General features: G+C 37.6%; 1 long non-coding RNA gene across 1 annotated transcript in view; it reads left to right on the top strand.

Moving 5' to 3' along the window:
- The first annotated feature begins 512 nt into the window (after positions 1-512).
- The window catches only part of LOC121389268, a 29,164-nt gene continuing 19,799 nt past the window's right edge, over positions 513-9,877 (top strand). Inside the window, exons 1-3 of the long non-coding RNA XR_005960049.1 lie at positions 513-557; positions 2,258-2,345; positions 4,524-4,584. This is a non-coding gene — a long non-coding RNA (uncharacterized LOC121389268). The remainder of the gene's footprint in view (positions 558-2,257; positions 2,346-4,523; positions 4,585-9,877) is intronic.

The following is a 9,877-nucleotide window of genomic DNA, read 5'->3' as shown; positions in this document are numbered from 1 at the left end:
CATATCTTAATTAACAAAAGTAATCCAAAAAATCAATTTTGGCATGAAAATCTAGCTAGCCCCAAATATCTGACATTTCATACTGTACTATAAGCAATAGCGCTTAATAAGAAAAAGTACCAATATAAAGTAACGTCATCAGACACGAAAAATAAAGAAACTCGCATTGCTACGGCAAGACCAATGGGATGACGTTATTTATGCATTGTCTGTTATTTCTTCTACGTTCATCGGGGTATGAACCAAAAAAAAATCATCCGCAAACTGTGTGAATTAACGAAGCCGTTCTCACATAAGTTTGCGGATGGCTTTCTGGGTTTTTTTTCATACTCAGAAAATCCTTATAATTAAATTTGAATCATTCTTGCTTATAGCAATACAAGTTCATATTTATTTTTAATTATTTTTTGGTTCTTAAACAAAAACGCTCAATAAAACAAAGTACCAATATAAAGTGACGTCATCAGATATGCCGTTACCTGACAATGTTATTTTTACGTTCATCTAGAAACGAACAAATGTCGCTACGGCTGGAGCAATGGGATGACGCTATATAGGTAGTACTAAACCAAATAACTTCCGGCTGGGTCAAAGTTGGAGGTGCACGGAACTTTTGATAGAGAAGTGAACACCATAAGTCCTGTGATTGGTTATAAATGTGTGTTGGTTGTAAAAAAAAATAGTTTCATCTGGGCAGTCTAATTAAAATTAGCTCCACTATTACATGTGGATCTAACACCAGCCAGTTGGAGCTCATGTCCACCAATCAAAACCTTACTCGCAGAACTAATTATAATCGGATTGCTAACAACACTGCGTAGTCCCCAATGTCCAGGTAACATTTCGTCTGTAAATAATAATTTAAATATTGACCAATCACACTTCGCCTTTTATAACGTTATTTGGGAGCATACAAATTCTAAAAATATCGGGCGAGTCTATTTTAGTGGCCGCAGTACAGCGAACCATACCAGTACGTATGGGGTGGGTTATCAGTCTTCAGTTTTACATTAAAGATTATTTATTTATTTAGAAAAAAAAACAAAAAACTAAATCAGTCTTCAATTTTACATTACAAATTATTTATTTTATAAAATAAAACATGTTTTAAGGCATTCGTAATTCACACGAAACATGTCGTATACCCTCAGGATAATTCGGAATGTTTTCAAATTATTTTTAAATCACTGGTAGGATTCTGCAAGTAAGGTTTTGATTGGTGGACATGAGCTCCAACTGGCTGGTGATAGATCCACATGTAATAGTGGAGCTAATTTTAATCAGATTGCCATCTGGGTAAAACAAATATGCAATTTTATTTCATCTAGTACCAATGTGTCAAGTTGCCTTGTGCTTGAAACATGTATGGGGTACCTGTAAAAAAAAAAGTACTCGAATTTTGTGCGGAACTAGGGTACTCATAGAAGCTACCCGTTATCTCAGAAACAAGCAGCTTGACCCCCATTTTTTTCTGATTCACTTTAAGTGTGAGGGGTGGTAGTATTTATATCCGTGGCGTTTATGTTGATTGATACGCTGCAGGTAGGAGTTTTAGCCACATATGTTACTATTGTCGTCTATGGGATTTGATTTGGTAGTATCTAATTAATGTAACGGATATTTATTTTTTTCTAAATAATACAAATGTTCTAGAGAAGACCACCCATACCTCTACCAATCAAAACTCCTTCTCGTGGCCTTGTTCAAGCCAATGCATGGAAAACACCGGAGGGGGTCAAATCTGTTGATGTCTCCGAAGCAGATACAAACAGTTTGTGGCTTGGCATTTCCGTTACGGTGCAAATAGGTGTCCGAGCCTCATAGAACCAGGAAGACATGCGCGTGCTGACTGGTCTGACGTGATAGAACTTTGGGCCAATCAGAAGTTTCTTTTCACATACGTACGCACTTTCTGTTGAATATGTTATTAAAACGATTTCACCGTATGGCAATATATACTGCGTCAAAAACACCTGTAGTTACTTTTCAAAGGAAGATAAAGAAAATAGGTAAATATACTAAATGAAATTGGCACACATATAGCTATCTACCAACTCTAGGTTAGTTTATTAAATAAGATTTGACGCTAACAAATGCTAATTTTGCCATAACTGAAATATTCATAATTGTTATCCAAATTCTGAAAGTCTTGCGTCTACGTTTTAAATGGTTGATTGTTACCACGCAATTATTCTTACAGAGTTTTCTAACAATACAACCACATTTTAAACAGGGGACTGTTATTTCTCGATTTCAGTCTCAAAATGGCTACTTATTGCGTCATACTTCTTCTCTGCGTGGCTCTTGGTGCATACGAAGTAAACGCGAATTTCAATGTCTTGAAGGTAAGCATAATCTCATAAGCCTATCTTTATAGACATAACTGGAAAAACAAACACACTCACGACACAAACGCATACAAACATAGGCCTACACACCATGGGCGTCGATCGGTGGGGGACAGGGGGGACGCGTCCCCCTCACTTTTCAACGCCGGGGGACAATCTATATAAGTGTCCCCCACACACGCGCGCGTCCCCCCCCCCCCCCACACACACACTTTTAAAGCCGGACTGACGCCCATTCTACACACACTAACTCACGCTCTCTCTCTCTCTCTCTCTCTCTCTCTCTCTCTCTCTCTCTCTCTCTCTCTCTCTCTCTCTCTCTCTCACACACACAAACACACACACACACACACACACACACACACATATAGTATTCATGTTTATGTTATGTTGTGTTTTCTAGTTTCACAACATCCTGTACTAGTTTTCTATGTCCACCAACATCCACAATCAGGCGATTATATCCATATATTTGTATTGTATTATACTTTTCCCCATAGCTCTTTACACTGTGTTTTACACAATTGTACAATTTTAGTGGAAATAGTCATATTGATGTGCTTGCCTTCGTATGACACCTAATAACCGATCTCTGTTTGTGTTAAACATTCATTCATTCATTCATTCATTCATTCAACGATTCATTCATATCACATCCATTGTTGGATTTACAATCTTAGTTGAGTCACACTGAAACGTACGGGACGCCATGTTAAACTGGTATTTCAAAATATCGGAGGGGAAAAACGGATTTTTATTGATGGAATAAGGTTCTAGAGAATTTACTAACCAGACACCAGTTCTGAAAAATTACTTGCATATGAGTATGTATAAACATTCTCCTTTTTTCAGGAACAAGCGATTTGGAAAAACAATGGACATGTTAAGTTCACTAAAATACCGTAGGCCTATATATTAAACACAAGCTGTTAAACTGGTGCTGCGTCGACTGTTTTTAAATTAACGGAAGGCCACTTTTAAAAATGTGTAATTTTACAGTGCTTTTGTTTACTTAGCGTCACACGTTATATCATTTATAAATAACATCTTTGCATTTTCGGACAGAATAGGCACGATTTTAGGTCTCCGTGTTGGTTTGGTCATCCTTACTTGAAGCTATTTGTGACGGCTGTTTTACCTTTCCTCTTTCCATTTTGACCTGTGTCTTGCAATCATTTCATTTTAACTTATTTTCTTGCTTATATCCAATTAAAGTTCAAACACGCTGTCCTGGGCATACACCTCGGCTATCTGAGCTGTCTGTCCAGGACAGTGGGTTAGTTGTTAATGGTTAGTGAGAGAGAATAGGGTGTAGTGGTCTTACACCTACCCATTGAGTCGTTAAAATTCGCTCTGGGTGGAAGCCGGTACCAGACTGCGAACCCTGTACCTACCAGCCTTATGTCCGATGGCTTAACCACGACACCACCGAGACCGGTTGTGTGTTGCATGTAACTGCTTGTCTTGTGGTGTGTTCTGTTCTGTGATGTTTGTAAGAACATGGTATCTTAGATTCTACTTGCAATAATTTGTGTTTCATTCATTCACTTGTTTGGTGTTAGTGGATTGAAGTAAATACATGTACGCGACACACATCGCGTGATTCATAACACAAAGACCATCCAGACATTTTGAAGTAGAATAGCAGGAAAATTACGCAATGCGGAAAATTGTAAGTCTAAACAAAATCAATTTCTTACACACCCGTTGGTGAGAACATCATTCGTTATTTTTCAAAACACATACTAACAACACATGTACGTGTAATAACTTAAAGACACACTAAAATTGATTTGTTTCCGACGCATAAGTTAACTATAAGCGCTAGGGCCGTCAATATGTTTTAGTTGGAAAAGACGTTGAAATTCAGTTTAATGCTGGTTGGGTTTTTTTTTAGGATATGTAAGAAATATAATTCGTTGCTTAAAAACATATCCAATTCGCTTTCGCTCGTTAGATACGGTTTAAAACAACGTGCTCTGGTGGAGTCATTAAACAAAACAAACTTTACTCTCTCTCTCTCTCTCTCGCTCTCGCTCTCGCTCTCGCTCTCGCTCTCTCTCTCTCTCTCTCTCTCTCTCTCTCTCTCTCTCTCTCTCTCTCTCTCTCTCTCTCTCTCTCTCTCTCTCTCTCTCTCTCTCAACACGTATTTTATATCCTGTTATCTAATTTCAGAGAAACGACACAGTTGGCGACATAGAGATGTGAACTCGAAACTCGCAGCCTGTCGTTGTGGGTAAGTAGGCCACTGACATGGATTGACAATGATATATAGGTTTGTGGAGTTGGGTTTTTTTTGTGGGTTTTTTTTAGGGGGTGTTGGGGGTGTTTGTTTAGTAATTCTGTTTGTTTGGGGGGTTTAGTGTTTGGGGGGTTTTTTTGGTGTTTTTTTCAGAAAATTGGTTTGATATGAAAATATAACATTATTCAGATTTGTATATAATATATCCTTTCAGTATATAGTTTTATTCTGAAAATACTATATGTATTGTCACGATATAATGACTAATTATTCTTTTACTTTCAGTTAATGGGTTTTTATTTTTAAAAACCTTTTTCAAGTTAATTTTTATTCTTAAAATAAGAAATAAATTGTTATTTTAGAACTATTTTGTTTTAGTGTATAGATATTGTAGTCGACTAGGCATTCAACACGTGTGGGCCTATTACCCTAGAAAACGGTAAAGTTGTGAAGTAAAAAGGTTAAATACATTTTATTTTCGTATTATTGTGGGATTGGAACATAAATAAAATAACCGGTTACTGTCGTAAGATATCTACTTTATCCTACTCACGCATTCGCCGTTCTAACCTTCGCAGGATATACCCGATATCTGAAGAGAATAACCAGTTATTATTTATATAATACTCACTATATTCTAGTGATGCCTTTCTGTTTTGTTTATTGCTTAATTTGTGTGTTTTCTTTATTTTAATACTACTACTACTACTACTAGTAGTAGTAGTAGTAGTAATAGTAGTAGTAGTAGTAGTAGTAGTAGTAGTAGTAGTAGTAGTAGTAGTAAGTTGTTGTTATTATGTACATAAAATATATAGAGATTAACTAGTTAATGACGTCGGATATCTTTTTATCCTGTGACGGTAAGAATGGGAAATTCCGTGACTGCTTTTATCCGTCATCATATTCTGTCAATAAAAATGGTGGCTGCAGGATAAAGAGAGAATAACTAGTTGGCCTCAGATTACAGTTATCTTCCCATTTGGTTGTGCAAAATCCGGAAGTTTGACCGCGCAAGTAGTCTGCTGTTTGACTGTGATTATTTCATGGCAGACAGCTATGAAGTGGCAACTGTTTGACTGAAGTGACAGGGGATAGCATGTAGTTTGTAAACATGTGTAACTTGTTGACATTGAAGACTTGTTTGTGGTAATTCCGGCCCATGCAAAAGTAGTGCTTTTTGTGTAAAATGGGTGTACTCCGGCCTGGTTTAGAGGGTGTGTCTGTTTAAACCAATATGCTGAGAGAAAGAGCTGAACAACAGGGGTTGTCCTTTTCAGGGTATGTGTCCCCCATGCAGGCAAAGGTACATACAAAACTTCACGGGCCTGCTGATATTAATAAAAAAATTATAGCCACTAAGGCTGTATAGAAACATATAGCGAAATTAATTGTGGTCTGAGGCCAGTTAATGACGTCGGATATCTGTTTTATCCTGTGAAGATAAGAATTGGAAATTCCGCGACTGCTTTTATCCGTCATCATATTCTATTAATAAAAATGGTGGTTGCTGGATAACGAGAGAGTAACTAGTTAATGACGTCGGATATCAGCTTTAAACAGATATCCCAAGTCATTAACTAGTTATTATTTTTATCTTGCAGACCATAAAAATTATGGGGAAAAGATATTATTTCTGTTATTTCAGCCACATTGTACTATGACCTAGAGGTCAAATAAGCGATTTTGTAATGTAGCTATGCGTGTGACGTCACATGAATGACGAAAGTCACATCTTGTTACTATACGAATAAGACTTTGCTTTATCCGTTATCATATTCTGTTAATAAAAACGGTGGTTGCAGGATACAATTTAAGATACTGGTTACACACTCAGATTTCTGGGCATATAGTTTTCCATGTGAACAAATAGAAACACTAACATCTGAGGCCAACATGGCTAGAACGTGTATTGCATTTCACTGGTTGAAAAGCTCAGCAATAACTCTCTCACCCACCCCACCCCCATTGGTGGCATCTTTCGAAGAGTGTGATCATATTGTTCATGTTTCAGTGAATATTGCAATCACGTTGGTGCGTTGGCTGTTCTAAAGACACCGTCAGAACCCGAATGTTTCGAACCCCACAAGTTTAGTTTTATATAATTAAAGTGACAGACCCAAATTTTAAAACACTACGGCCTGTTTGTAACTATTAAAGCTGGTTTTTTAACAATTCAAATCAGATATTACTTATTTTATTGTTTCCGTTCATCCTGGTGTTTCTAATACCACGAAATTAAAATGTAATTAGTGTATTAGCAATAATAAATAGTAATATTTAGTGTTTAAAAACATTATATATGCAATATATCAACCAAACTATAACCCATAAATAGTACGACAAACCCACCCGCAAAGTATTAACTGAAGAATGTGGTACCTTTCACGGCTCATTTTTGATATAACCAGATGATTTTACAACACCCCTAGTTTCGCATAAAATTGTAGTACTTAGTTTTACAGGTACTCCATACATGTTTCAAGCACAAGGCAACTTGACAGAGCCGTACTAGTTGAAATTAAATTGCATACTTGTATTGCCCAGATGAAACTTTTTATTATGATTATTTTCTTTTTACAACAGTCACATTAATCACAAATGGTAGGACTGCCATATCAAAATTTGGTGCACCTCGAACTTTGGTCACGCCGGATGATCTTTGGTTTAGACAACAGCCAACTCTGACTATCTGTTACCAGCACTGGCGGACAGATACGGCCAGGCTCAATCTGTTACCCTATTTTCCTTTGGATTCAGAAACGTATTATAGAATCCAATCTGATTAAAATTAGCTCCACTGGATACCAGTAGAGTTAATTTTAATCAGATTGGATAAAATCAAGCCGTGCGCAGCTATTCGTATAATGAACTACGAACGTCATGTTGTATCTCAGTATGACGCTGTCATCAACCTATGACTGTTCGACGTGAAAGATTAAATCGATAAATAATAATTGTATCAGTACCATAGTACGTAACATCTGGGTGGATGAACCAAAACACCGTGGTGTTGACCTGAATATTAATATTAATATCATATAACTATTTAATATTGACAGTAATGCACAACTTTGATGTTGTGTACATATATTCAGTTCTAGTATATAGGAAAATTGTCTTTGTTTAAATATTTGGTTTTGTACTGTTATGTGTACACGCAGTTTATGAAAATTGACTTTTATTATTATTATTATTATTATTATTATTATTATTACTTGTTTTTGGTGGGGCGTAATGGTTTGGGGTTTTTTGTGGGGTTTTTTTTTAAATTTGGAGGGGTTGTTTTTTTGTTTTTTTTTGTTGTTATTTTTGGGGGGTTCAGTTGTGGGGGTTTTTTGTGTGGGTTTTTTTTTTTTTTTTTTTTTGTTTATATGTATATGTATATATATATATATATATATATATATATATATATCTGTCTCTGTCTCTATCTATATCTATATATATATATATATATATATATATATATATATATATATATATATATATATATATATGTCTCTCTCTCTATCTAGATATATATATATATATATATATATATATATATATATATATATATATATATATATATATATATATACTTAACTCCAAAAGAAACGCGAAAATTTTAAAATATTAAAAAACCCACATTTGAATATATATATATATATATATATATATATATATATATATATATATATATATATATATATATATCTGTCTCTGTCTCTATCTATATATATATATATATATATATATATATATATATATATATATATATATATATATATATATATATATATATATATATATATATGTCTCTGTCTCTATCTATATATATATCTATATATATATATATATATATATACTTAACTCCAAAAGAAACGCGAAAATTTTAAAATATTAAAAAACCCACATTTGAATAAACTATGTACAAATCGATTAAGTTGACCAATAGCCATCTTGTCAGCGTATCCAATTCCACATAACGCATGAAAAAAACAGTGTGACGTCACGCACGTGCTGAAATTGACGACCAAAATCGATCTGGAATGCAAAACGGGTGGATCATGAAAGATGCGAATTGCACGTGAAACACTACCAGGCCTGGGTATAAAAGAAACGCCAGACAGCAATGTTCAACTCATTTTACGAGTAGCGATACAACGATGCCACGACTTAACGCTGATTCCAGACATAGAGCTTTGGGGAATTTGGAGGCCGGAATGGATGCCAGGCAGGTTGCACGTGCTTTCGGTGTCCATGTCTCGACAATCTACCGTCTCATAGACCGATTTCTACAGAACAACAACGTCGTTGACCGTCCACGTAGCGGCCGTCCCAGAGTGACGTCACAGCGCCAGGACCGTTGCATCGTCCGAACTCACATGCGTGATCGGTTCGTACCAGCCACCACAACAGCCCGGCAGACAGTGGGAACCCACAACCGCCCCGTTTCCTACACCACGGTACGACGTCGTCTGATCGCCATCCATCTGAACTGTCGTCGACCGTACATTGGACAACGTCTCACACAGCGACACCGCCTTGCACGACACAACTGGGCTGTTCTGCATCGACAGTGGCGGAACCGACAGTGGCAGAACATCGTCTTCTCCGACGAAAGCCGCTACTGCTTAGATAGGGCCGACGGTCGTATGAGGGTGTGGAGGCGTCGAGGTGAGCGCTTCACAGATGCGTGTGTTATGGAGAGGGGCCGTTGGGGAGGGCCTTCCGTCATGCTGTGGGGTGCCATATCCTGGGGACGTCGTGTACAACCTGTCATCTTCGACAACAACGGCCGAGGACGCGGCAGGGGCGTCACAGCAAAGCGCTACATCGACGAAGTGCTCACGCCTGTGGTGGTGCCTTTTTTCGCGGGTCACCGTCAGATGGTTTACCAGCACGACAACGCCAGGCCACACACGGCACGGGTCACCCAGGCATTCCTGGCACAGCACAACATCATCACAATGGACTGGCCAGCTTTAAGCCCGGATCTGAACCCCATCGAGCACTTGTGGGACGAGGTTCAGCGCATGATGAACCAACGCCCTGCTCCCGTGGTGACACAGCAGCAGCTCCGCCAGGCCGTCGTGGACACCTACAACAACGTGCCCAGGGCCTTCATCAGGAACCTCTTCCTCTCCATGGGTAAGAGGTGTGCGGCGGTCATGGCCAGCAATGGCGGACACACCCGCTATTAGTGGACATGTTTGAGTGGCATGTGACGCCATTGAAGAAGCGCCATGGCCTTGACATTTCAAATGACAATGCGACCTCGATTTTTAACATGTCAATAACATGA

The sequence above is a fragment of the Gigantopelta aegis genome, chromosome 3, assembly GCF_016097555.1.
Source record: "Gigantopelta aegis isolate Gae_Host chromosome 3, Gae_host_genome, whole genome shotgun sequence".
NCBI lineage: Eukaryota > Metazoa > Mollusca > Gastropoda > Neomphalida > Peltospiridae > Gigantopelta > Gigantopelta aegis.
Note: the sequence above shows the minus strand (reverse complement) of the source record. Positions and strands in the feature narration are given on the sequence as shown.